Source organism: Apodemus sylvaticus, chromosome 15 (genome assembly GCF_947179515.1).
Source record: "Apodemus sylvaticus chromosome 15, mApoSyl1.1, whole genome shotgun sequence".
NCBI lineage: Eukaryota > Metazoa > Chordata > Mammalia > Rodentia > Muridae > Apodemus > Apodemus sylvaticus.
Window position 1 is genome coordinate 21,785,427 of NC_067486.1, and position 22,826 is coordinate 21,808,252.

The 22,826-nt window shown below is 39.6% G+C and overlaps 2 long non-coding RNA genes across 2 annotated transcripts in view; one reads left to right on the forward strand and one right to left on the reverse strand.

The window, feature by feature from the left end:
• The window catches only part of LOC127666147 (uncharacterized), a 31,686-nt gene extending 18,767 nt beyond the window's left edge, over positions 1–12,919 (reverse strand). The window contains exon 1 of the long non-coding RNA XR_007973549.1: positions 12,660–12,919. This is a non-coding gene — a long non-coding RNA (uncharacterized LOC127666147). The remainder of the gene's footprint in view (positions 1–12,659) is intronic.
• Positions 12,390–18,437, forward strand: LOC127666146 (uncharacterized). The gene is made up of 3 exons (XR_007973548.1): positions 12,390–12,526; positions 17,078–17,200; positions 18,101–18,437. It is a non-coding gene; the product is annotated as an uncharacterized LOC127666146 (long non-coding RNA).
• The last annotated feature ends 4,389 nt before the right edge of the window (positions 18,438–22,826 follow it).

Sequence of the window (22,826 nt, forward strand, 5' to 3'; positions counted from 1 at the left end):
ATGAATCCTGCCCAGTGGCTTGTTCCTCATGGCTTGTCAGCCAGCACTCATTTTGGTTTTTTGTTTGTTTGTCTGTTTGTTTTGAGGGAGTGGTCCTTTCCTGTTTTTGATGTCGTTGATTTGGGTTGGTTTGGTTTACTGAGACATGGTTTGTCTGTGTAGCTCTACTTGTCCTGGAACTCACTCTGCAGACCAGGCTGGCTTCTAACCCAGAGTTCTACCTGCCTCTGCCTCCCAAGTACTGGGACCACAGGTGTGCACTACCACCCTCCCAACCTCCCCCACTAAGCTCACCCCCACATTGAGGCTGCTTTCTTATACGAAAGACCACCTGTCTAAGGGTGGCAACACACATACTGAGCCAGGCCCTCTCCTACAATCATTGATGAAAAATGTTCATTCCTACATTCTTGACATAGACCAATCTGGTGGGGCCACTTTCTCCACTGAATGTCCCTCATGTCACATGGTTGTAATGCATACCCACTAGAGAAAGAAAAACAAAAAAAGAAAAGAAAGGAAAAGGAAGAAATGAAAAAAATAAAACCAGCATAAACATTTATTTGGCAGAAAAGAATGCTAGATACGACTAATAGCCTTATGTAAAAAATTCTAGGTTTAATAAATTAATATTGAACTAACATTCTTTTAATTCACATTATATAAACTCAAATATAAAAGCATTACTTTAAAAGTATTTTAAAGAGAAAATGAATCAGTCTATCTACAGCAACAGTACTTTGTCCCCACAATACAGAAGCCAGTGCTAACAGTGAACTATATGCCCTGGTGCTAATGCTCTCACCTGCAATACTTTTTTAAGTCTTAATTCATGGATTTCAATATCCCCAAATGTTTTGTGAGTTTTGTTTCATGTTGAGATTGAAGATATCACAACTCCAACATTTTAAAATAGGTACTTGTCTTAGTTTATATGTGCTCCTGTAAATCTGAGCCTTAGAAGTTCATGAACAAGACTTGACTACCTCGACACTGAAAAAGTTAAGAAGTTCACAACAGGGGCTGGAGAGATGGATCAGTGGTTAAGAGCACTTCCAGAGGTCCTGAGTTCAATTCCCAGCAACCATCTATAATAGGATCCAATGCCCTCTACTGGGGGTGTCTGAGGTCAGCTACAGTGTACTCACATATATAAAATAAATAAATAAACCAATTTAAAAAAAAAAAAGCCGGGCAGTGGTGATGCATACCTGTAATCCCAGCACTTGGGAGGCAGAGGCAGGCAGATTTCTGAGTTCGAGACCAGCCTGGTCTACAGAGTGAGTTCCAGGACAGCCAGGGCTACACTGGGAAACTCTGTCTCAAAAAACCAAAAAACAAACCAAACCAACAACCAAACAGCAACAAAAAAAGAAGTTCGCAACCAAAGAGCCAGCATGCTAACTGGTTGAGGAGAGCCTGTTCCATTTGGGACTGTCTTTCCTTTGTGATATTCTCACATGGTGGAAGGGGGAAAGCTCAAAAGAAATACTCATTGGCTCCTCCCATGAAGGAAAAGGTAGATAATAAAGTACAACATGAAGCCACTTCATGAGACTGTTGATCTTCTAGTTTAGTCGCCTCCTAAATATTCCACTTCTTACTACTATGACAATGAGGTTGAAGTTCCAATGTAACTGTTAGAAGCCATACACACATGGGCCGTAATGTGTCTTTTACTAATATTAGGGATCATAGTGGGCAGTTGTTTACATAAACAACAATGTCCGGCCGCAATCCATCTCACATAGTAGTTCAGCCATTCTGATGTGCTGCAGGTAGGACAGCATATTGCCAAACACAGAAGGAGCAGGAGAGACAGGAGAATACTGGCCTAAAGAGAAGTCTTTCCCAATCCAGTAGTCCAGAGCGATCAGGAGTGTCTAGTGGGGGAAAAGGTTAGTAGGTATGTGTGCACTGTGCTACTAACTAAGGAAAGAAAAGCAAATAGCCCTAATTGACAGATAAATTAAATGACCCATTAAACAAGGTGGTATATTATAAACCTAACCAAAATTGCTCTAGGATCCCTGGTCAAGTATCCCAGAGAAGGAGCAGTGTTTGAATCACAGCGAAGCATGGCAGATTCTCCAGAGAGGGAGACGAAATGTCTTACATTTTAGGTAGCACCAGTATCAGCAGGAATGATCGGAAGCTACTATTTCCCATGTGGCATAAAAGCAAAAAGGATGGTGATGAAAATAGACCCTCACATGTAAGTTGCCATGGTGATAGACCCTGGACTAACAAGATCTCAGGCCTCCAGCTTCTAGAGGTGACTCAGGATGTGAGATAGTCACTACTCTAACCATCGGCACTTGGGCAGCATTGACACTGGGAGGATTAGTCAAGCCTGACAGAGACAGGGCATCCTTCCTACTCCCCAGTGACCTTGCACCTTTGGTCACCCAGGCATCTTTCACTAACACATTACATGGGAGAGTTTCCTTGTGGTCATGACAGCAGTGGCCATGGAAACAGTATTTTAACTCTTGAACATTTCCTCTGTGGATCCAAGGTTCAAGACAGGAGAGTCTTGGCTCACTAGTCATGGCAGCCAGATGAAGAAGTAGCCCCTGCAGATGTCAGAAACATTAGGTAGAAAAACTGAAAATCACTTCTGTCAGTTAAACTATAAAGTGGCTCCAAAATAAAATAAAATAAAATAAAGGCACTAATGTAAACAGGTGAATCTCTGTCCTCACTGGTGGATGGAATTCACAACACTCAGGTTTTACTTAAATTTGCAATCTCACATACATATTTATTAATGTGACTGAGAGGCATTCACTGAACATTCTCAAGGTGTGAGACATTCTGGGATTTGCTGTGCACACATTAGAGACAAAACAGACATGGTCTCTAATTTCCCTTTGTGGAATTTTGAGTTTGGTTACTGCATCTCTTCAAAGAAATTTGAGTTGAAAAAAAAACATGTTTTTTTAAAAATCTGAAACATTTAAACCAAGTTATATATATAAAAATGTAGAAATGTGTATGTACAATAATTATGTAAAAATGAAATCCTGGAAAACGGGAATAATGGTTAGACATAGAAATAATTTTGTGTATGCAGAAATAATGATTGTAGCAATTGCATTCTAACATTTGTCAGGAACATCTGTATGTATGTATATATATATGTGTGTGTGTGTGTGATATATGTGTATATATGATATGTGTATATATGATATGTGTATATACATGTGATATATATGTGTGTGTGTGTGTGTGTGTGTGTGTGTGCTTGCATACCACAAGGGGGATAGTTGCATCACACACATACACACACATACACACACACACCCTATGTGTGTATGTGTGTGTATGTGTAAAGTTTACGTATCTGTGTGTGTATTATATATATAATTTATATGTAGAGAATATATGTATTCTATAAATTTTCTTCACTACAGAATGGATTTTTCCTCTGAATGAGGCTCTCATCCTCTCATTTGCATTCCATAATTTCAGCATCCAGTAATGAAAGTGCCTCATGTCTGTACCATCTAGATGAAATAAATCCATCCCACCAATCAGGTAGAGGGTAGATATTGCAGCTGTCCGATCATTCTCAAAAACTGACACATATTTTTAATTCAGAGAAGTGAGGTAAAATAGTTATATATGTTCTGACATAATAAAAATGGCCATCATGTTGTTATGATAAATATATTTTCTCAGAATATCAACATTCAGCCTGAAATCCAGCTTGGTCATTTGGTTGTGGTGTCATTGGTATTACGGACATAGCAACACCTGCCACGATAGGCAGATGTAATGAGTCAAATAAGATAAATGGTTGTTTGTACTTAAGAATTGTTAATTTTCTTTTGTCCCATCAAAAAGAAAAATAGTGTGTCTATAGATTATGGTTCCGGCTTTAGGACAAACGGTTGCAATCTTTTAAGGAAAGTAAAATTAAATACTACAAGGATGTGGTTGATAATATGCTGAAGGCTGGAAGTGCTGCTAAGGGCGTCCATCGGGAGAAGTAGGTTTCACTTGTCCCTAACCCGAGTGACGGTGGGTGCTTAACACCTACTAGTTAACTCAGGAAATCCCAGGCAGGAGGAAGTGCAGAACTTGTTATGAACTTGAGGGATTTGCAGAGAACTAAGTAGGCTCCACGGGATTCAAATGAAATAAAATCATTCAAAGAGTAGATACTTTAGGGAAGCTTTAAACGTGAGTGAGAGCTATTTTGTGGGCAGCGCGGAATAAGCCGTGACCTGCTTCTGTATAGGAAAGCATGCGCTTTAATCAACAGCTGTAGAGGAATTAATCTGACAGCTGTGCAAAGATTTGAGGTAAGAAGGACAAGACAGGGAGACCATTAAGACAGCTAGGCGCTGGTCAATGGTGAATCATTGCACCATACATAAAACTGCGGGATTACCTGGAGGAGATTTATTGTGGTGAGTGGATTAGAGTGCAGGTAGGGAAAACATAATTAAATGAAAAGACTCCAGGAGACTGAGCAGGCTTGAGGAGAGTGAGGAGTTTGGGAAGTTTAAGTGAAGAAGATAAAAGCCTGTTGTAAGATCCTGGGCAACACAATGTTTTGTGTTGAGAAAAAAAAAATGCTTTTGGAAACGTGGTTAATATGTTATAATTAGAGGGACTTAAGAGAAATTATTAGCAGTGCCCTGACTCTCACTGACCTATAGCACACTGGAAAAATATACACATTATGAAGCAATGTTTAGAGAAAATGGAGTATGAGGTCACTGTAAGTCCCTATATCCACAAACAGGTCATTATCAGAGATCATCTCTAGATCAAAATGTGAAAAATGTACTATGTCCAAATTAGCATGCAAAATAAAACATCATTGCCAAGCAAATGATGTGATTATGCCATGAATAATTCATCAGCGCTGGCAATACAATTAGCTGCTTATAATATAATGAAATAACTATTACATTCATGTACAGTAAGTCTGACCCAAATTGTACTAATAGTAAGACCAATCCCAACATGCAAAAGAAAGCCTCCACTGTCTCTAACTAAATGCCACACAATGGTATTTCTTGTTTGTAGGACAAAGACATAGTAAGTGGGCAAAGCTCATTCATGGTTAAAATCGGTTACATAAAAATGGGATAATTTCATATTATAGGCATTTTATAAGATCTTGAATAAAGTTACTTATGCCAGTATTGTGATCTAGTTGATCTGTTTAAATATATATATATATATATATATATATATATATATATATACATGTGTATATGTACACATATATGTATATATGTACATATATAAATAATATATATAAATATATATATATTTCTTGGCCAACAGTAAGATTTTTACATAAAAAGCACATAGACAAAAAAGGTGTCTAGAATTTTTTTTGTGTTTTATTTTGTGTACAGATCTTTAGCTTGCATAGGTATCTTATGTGTATGTGGTGCCTATGCAGGTCAGAAGAGAGTCTGGATGCTTGGCCCTGGAGGCAGAGAAAAATGAGTGCCAGCCCGTGGGTGCTCTGGATAGAGTGGAGGCCCTCGGGAAAGGCAACCAGTTCTCTCTTCCTTTTAAGTTAGATATTTTCTTTATGTACATTTCAAGTGTTATCCCCTTTCCTCATTTCCCTTCTGGAATCCCCCTAAACCATCCGCCCTCTACCTGCTCACCAACCCACCCACTCCTGCTTCCCTGTCTTGTTAATCTCCTACACTGGAGCATTGAGCCTTCACAGGACCAAGGGCCTCTCCTCTCATGATGTCTGACAAGGCCATCCTTTGCTATATATGTGGCTGGAGCCATGGGTCCCTCCATGTGTACTTTTTGTTTGGTGGTTTAGTCCCTGGGAGCTCTGGGGGTACTGGTTGGTTCATATTGTTGTTCCTAAAACCCACAGCAACCAGTTCTCTTCAGCACCAAAACATTGCTCCAGCACCTACTCTTTTTTTTTTAATATTTTTATTTTCTATATTCTTTGTTTACATTCCAAGTGATTTCCCCTTTCCTGGATCCCCCCTCTCCATATGTCCCATAAACCTTCTTTTCTCCATCCCTTCTCCAATCACCTCCCTCCATTTTCTCTGTCCTTATATTCCCTTCCCATGCTAGATCAATCCTTTCCAAGATCAGGACCCTCTCCATACTTCTTCTCATTTAATTTCATTTATCAGTCTATCTGTTCATCTGTCTGTCTGTCTGTGTGTGTGCTCGTGCATACAATACAATGCACATGTACAAGTGTGGGCACACGTGTGTGAAAGTCCAAGCATGGCTTAGTTTTTTATTTTTTGACATTCTAGCCCTTTTAATGTGCTAGAATCTCACTGACTGTTCTGAATGAGAAGCATTTTCGCTATAATGAATCAACCCTTAGCCTTTCTATAGAGCAAAATCACAAGGTCGAGCAGACATTTCAGATGGTCAATGCTTGGCCTGGATCAATAAAGAAATGGTGTCTATGGTCAACTTGCATAAAAACTTTCTGGAGATTCTATCCACTTAGCTTACTTCGGTAGTCTTCGTGATGAAATTTGTTCTCTCTTGGCCTGCGATTCTGTTGGCTTAAGGCCGAGTTTACCCATGACTAGTCACTATGGGGTTTTACTTGGAATTTAAATTCCATGGTCTTTAAGTGCTGCCAACTCTTACAACAAAGGCCCCACCTGGGCACAGCGGTTCCAGGTTACTGCTAGTAAGGTTTGCTTTACTACCAATTAAAGGGCAGCAGTGGCATACAGCCAAGCAGAATGCTCCCTTCTAAAACCCATGATCCTATCACCTGATTGTTGTCATGCCAGCGAGGACCCTATATGAGAGATACCAATATGGTTCTGCATCATGGGCAGGATTTCTTTTTTACAGAGCATCCCTACAAGAACAGTTCAGAATCTGTCACCACACTTCTTGATTATGTTACCTGTGTGTACATGAATGTACATTATTGATTGTTACCTTGAATGTACATATTGATTATGTTACCTGTATGTGCATGAATGTACATTATTATGTTACCTTGTATGTACATATTGATTATTTACTTGTATGTACATGAATGTACATTATTGATTATGTTACCTTGTATGTACATTATTATGTTACCTTGTATGTACATATTGATTGTTACCTTGTATGTACATATTGATTGTTACCTTGTATGTACATATTGATTATGTTACCTGTATGTACATTATTGATTGTTACCTTGTATGTACATATTGATTATGTTACCTGTATTTATATGAATGTACATTTCTTTCACATCCCATCTGTGTATGTATATGACACCTGTTATGTCAAAATATGTTCATAGGAAAAAAAAGCCTTATCTTATGATTTTCCTATGCATGAACTCTTTTTAATGCACACACCCTTCCACACACGAAACCAACTTACAAGTGCAACTACCTGTTGTGGATAGACATCGAAATCCTGCAAAACCTGTTACAGATTGAGAAACATTTGAAACGACGAATAAAATATGCGAGCACATGCAGACATGCCCGCACTTACATTGCTGGGTCAGCTTGATTAAGCCCAAGCGTAAATCCAGGACGAGGAGGGTGGTCAGAGATGCATGTGTATTCTAGAACTGTGTGAAGTGGAGGTCTGAGACCTACAGACCACATGTAGCTTGAGAACATAAACTGTGGGCTTCCTAATGTGTCCCCAACCCACACATAAAACTACAATTTCAAAATGTTCCTCTATGAAAGGCTTGGGAACAAAATCAGTGGCTGACATACAAAGGTTGTCATGGAGGGAAGCAGACACTTCCCTGCTTGATGTAGGGTGAAAGCAAAACTAAACAGTAAACAAAATAATAAAGCAATATAGCAAGACATGGCTCAATATGTCCAAATCAAAGATCCCTCTACACAGTAACAAAGGGCAATACACAAAGAAAATGACACCCCCTCTTTTATTTTTATACGAAACATTAAAAAGAACAAAATACTTAGGAAGACATTTAAGCAAAGAGACAACAAACATTACACTACAAAAATGCCAATGAAAAAGTACATAAGGTATCAATCCTCAGAGAAACCTATTTTGTTTCTGAATTAGAAGATACTATTGGGAAGATGACAATGATACCCTAAGTCATCTGTGAGTTCTATCAAAAACGTGTGCTTGAATGTTTATGACAGCCTTCTTTCCAATAGTTGCAAAGTACAAAGATGAGGATCTGGCTCAGTGTAGATTAATTGCCTCACACATATAAGGGTTTGATCTCTACTACCCTACCTGGAAGCAGAAATTAGATTGTAACAGTAAATGCTGTGTGATTTCATTTTATAGACAACATCCAGAACAGGCAATTCTATAGGTGTAGAAGGTGCTTTAGGGTAGATAGGTGCAGAAGGGACTAGAGAGAGTGGATAGTGGGAAAAAAACCTCTGCCACTCTGCAAAGGGTTTCCGTTTACAGTTGGGAAGAGATCCTGGAAGTGTATTCAGATGGTGGTGACACTTCCATATGGCTGACTTACAAAATTCCACTGAGTGTATTCTTAAGTGGTTAATTTCCTATTACAGAAAATTTACCTTGATTTAGAAAAAACACGAAACAGAATACAAAACAAACTAACATGTCAAAAAAACCCTATTTCTCCAAAGGGATTTCGAACCCATGTTGACCCTGATTTGGGTCTGTACTCTGAATTTATTTTGCCAGCTGATTGGCTGTGCCAGCTGGTGGGTGACATTCTCTGGAGAAGGACTCTCTCAGTCTAGGACTCAGAATAGCCCCCATAGAAGTCTCATCAAGCCTAACCTCAGAAGAACAAGAAAAAGTTTAAAATGCATCAGGAAATAAAACCACCAAGCCCAATAAAAAGCACACATTCCAAAAGGAAGCACATACTCGCAAGGACTATAGATAGAAGAATTACTGAATTTAGCATGTAATAAGAATGCCCCATATAGAGAGCTTCTTTTTAAAGAAAGGCATCTAGTAATGAATATGGGCTGCAAAAATTGACCAGACATAATTTATTTTAAATTTAAAAATTGCAAGCACAGTTGGTCTGGGAGTTCTGTGTCAACTTGGCACAAGCCAGAGTCATTTGGGAAGAAGAAAAGTCAACGGAGATTATGCCACCACTGGAGACTGGTTTGTGGGGAAGCCTCTGCAACATGCTCTTGATTGATGACAAATGTGGGTGGCCCCAGCCCTCTGTGCGCAGTGTCACCTCGGGGCTGGTGGTCCTGAATGCTGTAAGAATGGCGGCAGAGCGAGTGGTGAACAACACGCTGGTAGCACTTCTCCATGGCCTCAGCATGAATTTCTGCCTCTAGGTTTTTGACATGAGTTCTGTCCCGACTTCCCTCGGTAATGGAGTATGGCCTGGAAGCTGTAAGCTAAACTAATCCCTTTACTTCCCAAGTTGCTTTTTGCCTTGGTGTTTCATCATGACAACAGAAATCTTAATAAACACAATACTTAAAATGGAAAGATGGGACTTTTGAAATTTGCTAGTAGAAGTTAAAACAACAAACACAGCTAAGGAGACAATCCACAACTGGAAAATACAGTGGAAGAAATGACTCAGAATTCAATCTGAGTAGAGGTTAGGAAATATTAAACTTACAGGGTCTGGCTTATGTCTTATTACTGTATCATAAGAAAATTCAGATGCTAGAGAAAGACATAATGGGTGAGAAGTTTTCAGAATTGATGATAGTATAGAAGCAAGTTATGCAAGAAAAGCTGTGACCTTTATAGAAACCTGTGATGTAGAAACTATTGTACATACCCTCTAAACCAGATAATGTTAAGTGAGAAAGTAACCCTTAATATCTAGGCCTGTATGTCACAAAGCCCAGCATGTCTTCTGTGTATGCTTCTGTAGTAAAAACATCCGCACTAGGAATTCTATCTTTTTTTCTAGCTCTGAAGGTTGGAAAGTCTAACGTAACTTGATGCCAGACAAGGCCATCCTCTGCTACATATGTAGCTGGAGCCCTGGGTTGCTCCATGTGTACTCTTTGATTGGTAGTTTAGTCCCTGGGAGCTCTAGGGTCTTCTGGTTGGTTGATATTGTCCTTCCTATGGGATTGCAAAGCCCTTCAGCTCCTTCAGTCCTTCCCCTTACTTCTCCATTGGGAACTCCCTGCTCAGTCCAATGGTTGGTGACAAGATACAGATCGGTGAGGTTCCGGCTGTGCCTCTCATGAGCCGTCCATATGAGGCTCCTGTAAGCAAGCGCTTCTGGCATCAGCAATAGTGTCTGGGATTGCTGTCTGCATGAGGGATAGATCTCCAGGTGGGGAAGCCTCTGGATGGCCTTTCCTTGAGTCCCTGCTCCACTCTTTGCCCCTGTATTTTCTTTAGACATGAGTAATTCTGGGTTAAAATTTTGAGAAGGGTGGGTGGCCTCATCCCTCACTGGGGGCTGTGCCTAACTTCTGGATATGGTCTCTACAGGTTCTCTCTTCCCTCAGCTAATGTCGTCCCCATGGGGATTCTGGGATCCTCTGGCTCTCCTGACATCTGTGACTTTCTGCTGGATACTCCCAGTTCTCCATGCCCCATTACTACACACCTCTGTTCAATTTTCTGACCCTCTGTACAACCACTCTGGAAATCAATCTGGCAGTTCCTCAGAATATTGGACATAGTACTACCTGAGGACCCAGCTATACCACTCCTGTGCATACTACACCCAAAAGATACTCCAACATATAACAAGGACACATGCTCCACTATGTTCATAGCAGCCTTATTTATAACTACCAGAAGCTGGAAAGAACCCAGAAGTTCCTCAACAGAGGAATGGATACAGAAAATGTGGTACATTTACACAATGGAGTACTACTTCGCTATTAAAAACAATGACTTCATGAAATTCTTAGGCAAGTGAATGGAACTAGAAAATATCATCCTGAGTGAGGTAATCCAGTCACAAAAGAACACACATGGTATGAGCTCGGAATACCCAAGAAGCAATTCACAGACCACATGAAGCTCAAGAAAAAGGAAGACCAAAGTGTGGATGCTTCAGCACTTCTTAGAAGGGGGAACAAAATAATCACGGGGAGTAGTAGGTGGGTGGGACTTGGGAGGGGGAGAGGAAAAAAGATAGGAGTCAGCATCAGGTGTGGGAGGAGACAGGGAAGATGTTCCCTCTTCTTTCAAAATCATCAATATTGAATTATGACGACTCCATCCTGATAATATTTTCTGTTCATAGTTAATCCCTGGATTCCACCTCCAAACAACATGGCACAATTAGGTTTCAATCAACTTAATAGCTCACAAGAATAAAATCCACAACATGGATTTCAGAAACAACACGCTATTCCTCACATCCTAGTAAACCTCATCTCCAGGGGGCAGTCACATTCAGTGTAGGAGCTGAGGCCAAGAGCATTGGGTCTACTGTCCCTGTCTGTCCCAAGGCAGGTTTGTGTACAGACGCTATGGATGAGTTCATCCTATTTATTCCTCAATTAAAGAGGAAGTTTGATGCTGGGTATGCCTCTCTCTCCGCTCCAAATTCTCCCTCAGCGGTTGCATCTTCTCAGTTCTGTGCCTCAAAGAGCAAGCCTCAGCAATTGCTCTCTGGCCAGAGGTTACTGATTACTTTTGGCCCCGGGGATAAATTGGCAGATGATCAATGGACTGGAGGTACGAGAAGCCACGATATTAATTTTCTGTTCCTCCTCTGTGTTAGTTCCTGCTCCGTGTGGCTGCTTTAAACCTCCAAAGCTGCACCTGGAAATTCCTTTCTCCATCACACTTCTAACAATGTTCCAACACCGGTAATGTTCCCTCCTTGCCTCCTCGCCCCTTCATCTAAGAGGTGGCCGATGTCGCTAGAGTCAGGGTAAGTCTTGAAACTGTACGCAGGACTCTGTCAAGAGTGTTGCCGTTAAGAGTTCTTCATTTAAAGCTTACAAAGAGTGAATTCCATTTCTTTGAGTCAAGGGATTTGGCTAGCTTTACTTAAATTTTGCTTTCATTTTAAATTTCAGTTGTGTGGGCACTCCAGTCTCCATTTATATTTAGTGGGGGAGGGTAGTTCATAGACAATCATCAGAACTAGCAGTGAAACAAGAAAAGGAGGAGAAATGCGAGAAGAATTAGTTACAGATCTGCATTAAGACATTGTCCCTTACACCTTTCGAACCCCTCTCAATTGTCAAGGGATCTCATAGGAGCACTACATAGACAAGTTGAACGTCATTACCCAAGATCTTCCCCTTGCTTTAATGGAGAGGTTATGGGGAGATTAGTCCTTTTCTTCCCCATGACTCTCTTTTTCAGCTTCCCTACTTTGGAATGAGAAGTGGCCATTTTCAGAACTTGGGTTTAAAATAGTTCATTTCCCTCTTGTCTTGTCCGAGAAGCCTGACTTCCTTAAAACTGGGTGACTAGGTTTATTCGCAGAGTCGCTTTAAGCAATGTGACTGAGTTCCAACTCAGTCCTGTCCTCATAGCTTTAGAAACAAATCCTGAAGTTGTGAAGGCAGCAGGTCACACTGAGTCACACATATCTGGAGGTCCAGATGCTCTAATAGAAGGAGCCAAGAAGGAAGAGCGGAGACAGGAGGTAAGTGGACAGAACAGTGTTCTCAGCATACAGAGTGAAATTTGTCCTCAGAGAAGTGTAACACTGAAAGTTTATTGACTGCAAAAGCATCCCCATGTTGGATTTGTTGGGTCCCTTCATTCACAAGACTTACCTTAGAAAAGGTAGCCACAAGGACATCAAACCAGGCCATGCTGGAGTCTGTCACAGTGTGTGTTGGTAAAGTTTGGCTTGAAGATGAGACAAAAGCTCTTTTAGAAGGAAGAGGAAGAAGAGATGGAGAAGAGGAGAAGGAGGAATAGGAAGATGAGAAAGAAAGAGGGAGAAGGGAAGAGAGAAGAGGGAGGAGGAAAACTAGCTATGTTTCATAGCTATAATCTGTCCTGAGAAAATATGTCTAAACTCACCCTGCAAAATGCTGACTATAACACCATTGGAGTCAAATGGGCTCTTTTCTTTCTTTCTTTCTTTCTTTCTTTCTTTCTTTCTTTCTTTCTTTCTTTCTTTCTTTCTTTCTTTCTTTCTTTCTTTCTTCTCTCTCTCTCTCTCTCTCTCTCTCTCTCTCTCTCTCTCTTTCTTTCTTTCTTTCTTTTTTACCCCTGTTACTTTTATTTTTAAATAGGGAAATTCACAGAGGCTAGTTGTGGTATGCAGGGCAGGCAGCCAGGTACACCTAAGAGGAAGCTTGCCTTGTGCTCTGCTCACCAAGAATGATGATATGGGAATGACAAAGGGAGATACTGGAGAATGTCAAGTCAAACAAATCATAGCTCTTCTCTGGTGGCTCCTTTGACCTTGTTCTGAGGTAAGGCACACAGGCAGGAGGGACATTCAGGATAAGCAATGTTTGTCATCAGAGGTTTCTATCTGCTCCAAAAGGAACTCTAAATCTCTCTTATGGAGGCATTGACATTTAGTTTGGCACATTTTCAGATACTAGGAAAAAAAAACATGACTTGACAAGAAAAAAATTCTAGTTACTACATAGCAGGAGGCCATTATTTCAATAGTTCTGAAGCTAATTTACATAAAAGCACCGAACACGCAGGCTTACAGATACCAGAATTTGCTTTGTTTTTGTTTTTTTCTGTCACTGAGTCAAGAAAGATAACTGTCGCTTGTACAAATCCCAAAGCAAGTAAAATGGGGCACCCTTGTCACATCCAGAATCCTTTGTTTCTTTGTTTCTTTCTTTGTTTCTTTGCTTCTTTTGTTCTTTCTTTTTTCTTCCTTCCTCCCTTCCTTTCTTCCTTCCATCCTTCCTTTCCCTTCCTTTCTTTCCCTCCCTCCCCCCTTTCTTCCTTCCTTCCTCTCTCTCTCTCTCTCTCTCTCTCTCTCTCTCTCTCACTCTCTCTCTCTCTCTCTCTGTCTCTTTCTTTCTTCCTGTGCTTATTTTCAGTCATATGAGGTTTGGTTTAAAAAGTCTCTGAGTTGTTCTGTCTTACATTAAGCTTTATTTAATGCAGAGATGAAGGAGGCGGTCTTCCAGAAAAGCATCAACATTCATTGTAGGGTGGTTATAAATCTTAAGTCTGGCACGTGCTTATCTGATGAACCTCACTATACATGGTCCAAGTTTCAATTAAATCCCTCGTGGGGTAGGGTAAAAAATTGTAGATTAGAGGGATATTATTTTATACGATAAACTGACCCAGTTGTTTTCCCAAATTAAAACCTAAGGACTCCTGAGGGACTATGTTCACACACATGCCTTCAAAGATAGAGATAGACTTTATACTCCATATGCTTGCTTAAAAGTTTATTTTTGTCCCACTGTTTCATGGAAAGCCTAATTCTGCCCCACCCACCCAACACACACACACACACACACACACACACACACACACACACACACTGCTCTGCTTTTCTCCAGCTTGGACATCCTGTGACTTCAGTCATCCTGACATTTTAAGGTGGTATTTGATCCTTGCAAATCTTTGAAGATCATTTTCTGCAGACTCTTCACCGTGCCACCTTTAAAGATAAAAGGCCAGTCTGTGAAGGAGATCGGGTCGAGAAAGTTCAGTTTTGTAATCCAGCCACAGGACACTTCCCCCACTGACTGCCTCCCACACATCAGTTATTTGAGACAGATTTTTTTTTTCTTTTTTAGAAGAAAAAGAGGCCTGGTGTCAAAAGTGCTCCCACAGCATGCCCAAATCACACAGTCTCCTCAACTCCAACAGGTTAAGAAAAGACAGCCTGCCTTCTAACTTCAGCTTTCCTTATTAACTGTGACCTCAGCCCTTTCTCAGTCAGCTGCTTACACGTGCATTTCATACCGGAGAGGTGAAGAAAATTCCAGAAGAAAAGCAAGCAGCACGAAAATGACTTTTTACAGAAAGTTCAACAACCTCCAGAGAGATGGAGTATGGCATGCTGAAGCAGCTGACTTCATGTATTAAATGCACTTCCCGATGTGTTAAGTAACTCTTTCTTCTAAGTGCACAGGGTTTGTGAGGCTGTCCCTCTCAGCTGCCCCCTTCCCCTCTGCACAATTTATGACGTTCTCCTGACAGGCTCCATATGCCTGAGGCCCATTAGGTAGGACAGAGGTTTGCCTCTTCTGAGTCCTGAAGTCATCCTGAGGAAGTGCTTTTACTTAACAGTGTCCCTGCAAAACTGCCAAACAAGCACAGACGGTGTCACTTGGAACAGAAACTCTTTCTGTCAAGGGTTGCTCTTCCTCCAGAGTTTTCTTCTCTGCAGACTTATTATTACTATTGTTATTATTATTATTATTATTATTATTACTACTACTACTACTACTATTACTACTAGTAGTTTTAGTTTTAGTTTAGTTTTAGTTTTGCTGATTTGACTATGCTCAACGGAAGGTTGTAACCAACTGATATGAAATAGGAAATATTGTTACTTGCAAAATAGTGTCAAAGACCGACAGAAAAACCTTCAAATTCATCTGCACCACATGTCAATTAGATGCTGTCCAGAAAACAGTCCAATCAGCACAATCTCTTCCTTGGTTCAAACTGCCAGACCACTTTAGTTTAGTCCCAGAATGTGTTTCAGGTCTGAGGTACCAGCCCTACTTCATTTCTTTCACAGATTCTTCTGGAGAAGAGCAGCTGACTGGATCCACTTCAGCTCTGGAGGTCACTAGATGCCACCACACACTAGATTGTTGACCATGAATGACACTGAGAAGCATGCAGTTTCACACACCCTCATGCCCCAAACTTCCCACAGCTAAATCTAGACTTTTTGGCAAAGAATACAGGCCTGCAATTGCCCTAATGGCTTCAAAGCTTAACTTCACAAGTAATTGGTGTCACTTGGAACACCAAAGCTTAACTTCACAAGAAAGCTAGTTATGTTCTCTATGCACAACTTAACTCATTCACACTAAAACAATTAGTGTAACAGTGTCATGAGTCTGTGAGGATTATAGAGTTCACACGAAGCTACTTAGGAACATATACGCATTCATGTATGCATAATTATGTATTAATGTTCTTTGTATTCTCATTATTCTTATTGTACAAATGTAACTTTCTCTCTTCATATCATGCAGAATTGACACAGCAACATTAACATGATTTAATTGATTTATAAAACCTGGCCCTGCCCGTGTGATAAACTGAGGCCACTTTTGGGAACCCAGAGAAAGAAGATATCTTGCTGTGAAATATGGTTTCCTGAATGGGGATAGAGAGATGTTGGTAGAAGTGGAAGTTTCTGGCATTGTCTGAGAATAGTTCCCACTGTCATATCAAGTTGTGTATAAAACAGACCCCAGGAAACCAGAGCTGCTATAGGACTGGGCATAAGCCAAGTGTCTGAATAATTTCCGGTGCCTGAACTTCTTTCCTGTTGAGCTTGGTGACTGTACTCACTTAGGGACACCACTGCCACTCCTAGGAGCATGGTCATGAAGCACGGTTCCTGCTAGCACAGACATTTAACAAGGAGTGGTTGATTTGAAAGCAGGATTGGTACTTAGATTTAGTCTACCAGCGTTTTGCTCAAATGCCTTTAAAATGAGACTATAAGTCCATCTACTCTTTTTCTTTCCTTGAATAGATTTTTTTTAAATAGATCAAAAACTACCAAAAGCCAGGTCAAGTATGACACAAGATAATTTATGACTTTAGTGCCTATAAAAGACAGAGACATCTGAGGATCTCCTACTTAAAAGGAGTAACTATAGTTCTTAAAGGTATGAAAGCACTAGTTACTGATCCCTACCTATCCTGAGACCTCATTGCTACCACATGAGCTCAGATGAAATCTAAATTTGCTATTACCAGCCCTTTGCTGTGTTGATCATGTGAGATAAAAATGGCATAGTTTTGAGTCTTTGGAAACTGCCGCACTTAACTCCCAAACTGTTGCTTTTTTAAAAAGGCTAATTTGGGGTTGGGTACATTGGTGTCTCTGTCTTATAAAACAGCAAGCTAAAAAGAAAATAAAAAGAAAAAGAAAAGAAAGAGAAAATGGCAGCAGAGACATTTTTTCTGGTCGATGTCAGCACAGAAGAGTGACTCGGTTGTTTCATCTCCCAACAGCTGCATGCTTTCATTGACATTTGGTGACCTTTCTTTGTGCACCCAGCCTAACCTCTTAGGTTATTTCCTGGCCTCCCTTCTGTGACCTATGACCGAGACTGACCTTTAGCTGGAGAATGTGACATTTTGTTCTCCTCTAGCTGACATGTGATGCTCTCATTATTCAAAGGTATGTGAAAATAACGACCCGGAGTGACCTGTGAGTTTCTTTCCATTTATTGGTTGTTTTTGGTGCTTGTTCAGCATGTAGTGGCCTTGGATGAAAGGGGGTGAGGCTGAGAGGTGGAGGAGGAGAGGGAAGTCAATGTCTTTTTGTAAAACTCACAATTCTATCTGCTTTCCTGCCAGACCGACCACTCTAACATGCAAGGGCACGTTAGTATTTCCTGTTTCTGGATTTAGGAACAAGGTTGGCCTTCAAACAACAGGTCTTCTTGTGGGATGTAAACACTTTAAAGTAGTGAATAGAGCTACTTGTTTATTTATTTCCTTCCAACTAATGAGTTCCCTACATCTCCGTAGGGAATTTTTATACATTCGTTTTTTGTAGATGCAGGAGGAATAATATACACACAAAAGTAATATATGTCAAAATTAATAATTGAGAAACTTGTCATTTACTTTCTATATATATGCTCCAGGTGGGTTTTGAAAGTGTCTTCTCTCTATAGACAACATTTTTGTTTCCATCATATACTCCAATAAATTTGATTATGCATATGGCATTAACTCAATTAGTCTAAGACCACATGTATAGTAGTATGTAAATGTACATACATAGCAGGTACATAATATAAAAAATAAAATTAAATCTGGGTACTGGTGAAGTAATTGTCATAAATTACTTATGTATTTTAGAATCAACATAGAAGGTATTTACCCATAAGAATTAGATATTGAGAATAATATTTATCTCAAAGTATCCCATTAAATAATTTATGACTTCTGATATTATACTTTTAACAAGGTAAAGTAGAATCCACTTTAAGAAACATATAGGTCAGGAACCCCAATTCCTTTTATGAGGTGTGTATCTGTTTCTGTTTGCTCACCATCAGTTCTGTCTCAGGCAACCATCTCTGGAACAGTTCCAACCAGAGCAGAAGATGGAAGACAGAAGTTTAGATTGCTTCACCAAGATGTAAATGTTGTCATCTATTTGGAGATTTCATAACTTTACAAAGAAAGATGCTGAGGTCTCACTGGGGTCACCAGTGGTCCTCTTAATTGCAGCAACTCTTCATTTCAGCAAAAACATTGGGCCTCTTAATGCAGGTTCAGATACGGTTCCTCTTTCTGAAGCCATCATTTTTTCTCCTCCTCCTGATTCTTGAAAAACAGTAGTTTCGCCATTATAGTGTTTTGTTATTTTTTAGTATAGTTGAAAAATAAAATAACATCTTGGTTCCTGGGGATCTTTTCTCATGTATGACTTAGTCAACTGTTTAAGCTTGCGACAAGCTGATATCCTCCAAATTTGTTGAAATAACTATGAGCTCATCATGTCTGTGAGTAATTTCAAAGGGGCTGGGGCAGATGTTGGTGATGTACAAAATGTGTCGTTTATGAACCAAGGAGCTGTGTGTGACTCCTCCTAGGTGCTGCCTTCCTGGGGGGGAGGGGTCATTGGTAAAACATAGCCATACGGGGTATAGGTTCAACAAATATTTGAATGGAAGTTTTATATGGGAAACTCCAGCAATGATAAAACAAATTGTGTCCCACCCATGGCCTTCAAGGAAGATGTGTTCTTCCTTCAACCACTCTACAGTGTCTAACTCCTACATGAAAGTCTTAGAGTTTGACAAGATATGGTGGCTTGCTGGGCAGTGGTGGTGCACACCTTTAATCTTAGCGCTTAGAAGGCAAGGCAGGCAGATTTCTGAGTTCAAGACCAGCCTGGTCTACAAAGTGAGTTCCAAGACAGCCAGGGCTACACAGAGAAACCCTGTCTCGGAGAGGGGGGCGGGGGGAAGGTGGCTTTCGTGTGCAATGCCAGGTCTTAGGAGGCTGAGGCAAAAGGATAGTTTTAAGTTCAGGGCTGACTTGAGCTAGATAGTGGGGTTCTAACTCAAAACAAAATCTGTGTGGTTCAGAACAAAATATGAAGAGCTTCAGTATCAATATATGTTTTCATAATTTTAATAGATCTGCCCAATAAATTCTCATGTTCAGTTCACAGAAAAGTTTTTGGCTTATAGGCAAAATATATTTCATGTACCATTTTTATGACTAATTGGTATATAATATCCATTGAACAACAAAACAAACTTAACAAGTCATTAAATATAGGCCCATTAACTCCAGTAGCATGAAAGATACTGTGAAAGCCAGAGCCCTGGTACCCAAACAACAACAGGAAGTCATAATTGAAGGTTTCCTTGCATCAAACACACTAAAGAGGCAATGAAATGAGAGATTTAGTCCACTTAATTAATGTGACCAAGAATCACAACAGAAAAAAATGTAGCATATGTTCAGAATAGCTTTGGTCTTACTATCCACATTTAGCATAAGTGTTTGCTTCTTGATGTAACTCTTCATTCTAACACTGAAAATGTACTCTTTAGACAACAAACCAAAACAGAAACCCAATGCAAACTAAAGTGGTTACTTTAGCCTGCTTGGGGTTTAGCCTTAATAAACAGAAGATAAAAATAATAATAATAAAATAAAATATAAAATAAAACAAACAAAAAAAGAGTAATGCAGCCAGTGGATTTGATGCAAATGACACTGGATGGATAATTTTGGTCATTACAGTTTCTAAAGGGAAGAGCCGTCTTGCGCTATTTTTAGGTCTTTACATCGGAATTGCTACATAGACCTGAAAGACATCTCGAGCTTCCTGGCTCAGGACTGCCCTGTGCTCTCATCCCTCCTAGGCATTTGGGCTTTATTTTTGGGAGCAAGAGTAGAAAGCTGTTTTTGCACTTAGCTCATTCTGTTCTCTGTAAAGATCCTGATTTGTCAGGCATTTAATCATGGTTAAAAACAAATGTTTTCACTTGTTTAAAAAAAGTTTTCCATGATTATGATATAAGACTTTCTGCATGGGACTCCTTTCATAGACAAAGAGTCTTTATGTGTCTTGTGTCTACTAGTAACGGTGTTATACATGAAGGAGGAGTTAAAGCTCCTTCTCCAGACCCTAATAACCTCATGTGGAGGAGATCCAAGGTCTAGTTGCTACTTTCTGGCGTTCCCTGACTGTTGCTTAAAGGTCTTCAGCTATAAAGACCCTGTGTTTTATAGATAGACTCCTAATAGCCACAAATCTATGCCTCCTTGGCCAAACAGGGCTTTTCCACGTATGTTTTCTTAAGCGCCAGTGATATGCACATAAGAAGAGTAAGAATTATTTTTGCCTGGTTTGCTGCTAATTCCCATGTCTTTATAGAGCTATTACCTAATTTTGCCCATGATTCCACATCAGTACAAATTCAAAAAGGAAAAGCATTGCAAGTGGGGAAGCCAAAGTCCTCATAGCTCAAAAAAGAAAGGGAAATTTTCGTTTGTGCATGTGTTGAGTTATTGCACATGGGTCCTTTCATTGCATACGACAAAATAATTTCCCCTATGATTCTTTATAGAATCATAACTTTGTTTGTTACCTCCATGGTGAGATCCATCATAACGCTTGCTAGCGTCACTGAATTCTCAGATGCTTCTTGAGAAACAGTCTGGAAATAGTTTTGTGTGATGATTGACTCTACTGCGCATACATTTTTTCTCTCCTTGAAGGATCATTTTCTCTAATTCTTAATATACAAACTTAAAACTCTTTTTATCTTAGATCCATTAATTTCGAGGTTGATTATTTGTTTACTTCAGAGCAAGGGAAAAGATGATAAATAAAGGAAGCTGGAGAGGACCCTGTAGATGGGATTTCTATTTTGTGTAGTAAAAAAGAAACCAAGGGTCTATCACATTCACCACATCACTCCAATGAACTATCTCACTGGGAAAGAAAGAATAAGAATGTGTTTTAGGTATCAGATTTTTAACCTCTCAAGTCCAATTGACTTGAGAAATTATATTTTACTTATGTAATTGAACATGAATTCCTTTAGGTCAAGGACATATTTTAAAATATTATTTTTAAGCTAATAATAAAGTCTTGGGTCTTAGATATCACAAACCAATAAATTACCTCACAAGACACACAAATGCAATATCTATTTTTAAATAAAATTGAAACACCCTCCATATACATAAAATCTGCAAAGAAATTTATTTCAGCAGGACACTAGTTAATTTATAGTGTTAAGTTCAAAAAGGCAGAAGATGATAACAACCCAATTTAGGCAAAGGCATAGCACATGCACGCCGGAGAAAAATAAATGTCACATAGAAACCATATCTGGAATTCAGATCACATTCTGATGCACCCAAGAACATTAAGAGCTGTGTAGGGTGCTATTGTGTTCCAATTAAATGTCCTTTGCTCACATCCATCAGCCCTGGCTTGAAAGTTAATCATAAGATTTACAGGGCTGTTAGAGGAGGACAAGGCAGGGCAGCCATGACAGGGACACGGGACAGCTAATATAACATTCTAAGAAAACCATGCATTATAAAGTTTAGTGTGGGGTGGAGTAAGGGTAGGTTAAAGGAAAGTCATTTAAAAAATGAACGTGTTTACATTTTCTCTTACATGAGAGAGGGAGAGAGACAGAGACAGAGACAGCAAAGGAGGGAGACAGGGAGATCAGAAAGCTAGAGAAAGAATCCCAAATCCTCACAGAATCCATAAAGTGACACCATAGGTTTCTTAAGGGTTGGGGCTGTTTGTCAGGAGTTTCTTCCTGGGGACAGTTTGGTGCTGGACACACCAGTGTTGCATTTGTGGTAGGTTAGTCCAGATCCCAGCAGATCCATTTCCATTGTGGAAAACTCAGAGATGGTGGCATCCTTTTGTTCTAAGCACTAACTGTGGGAACATGAAGGGCTGGTAAAATCCCTTAAACATAGACCAGAAAGAGCATCTCATATGATGAGTGAGACCCTTCCAAAGGAAAATAATGTAAGTCTGAAGTGCAATATATAAATTAGATTTTTTTGAAGCAGAATCACATGTGTTCTTTGTCCTCCTCCAAGGCCTTCCATATGTGTGCAGTGCTGATGAACCCAGTCTTATAAAATCATGATGGATTATAGTTGACTCTGTAAATGTTGAAAAGGACACAGAAAACTTACATATGTATAGATATGAGGATGATAACTAGAGACAGCTATGTGAGCTATGTGACAGACATTCAAGACACTAGTAATGCCTTTTCTAAAACATTCATGTTTCTTTTGGAGTTTTCTTTATGTTGCATATACAACTTGGTCCACTAGAGTAAGGACTAAGAAAATATCATGAAAAGAAATTCAGGAGACTTAGGTGACTGTGTTTATTGGAATGGTGCTGTCACAGCCTTAGTGTTTACTATCTGTTCATGCCAATGCTACTGCATATTCTAGCCCTGTGGATCTTAAGATAATGAATATAATAATGAGAGATCATAAGATGTTATTGGCAACAAAAACAGAAAGGAATATCTAGACCACATGATGTAAATACACATGTAATTATGCATCTTTTCATAATGCAGATGACCTAGATTTAAATTGAGTTATGTTAGAAAATTGATCACTGATATGATAAACTATTATCAGTGTTTGGATCTGCTGTGAAAAGAAAAAATTTTGAAATGCACACTGCTCTACAATAAAAAAAAATCTTAGGAAAAATACAACTTTCTGCATGCTGAATAACTACTATTCAACATTATATATCTTGGCCAAAA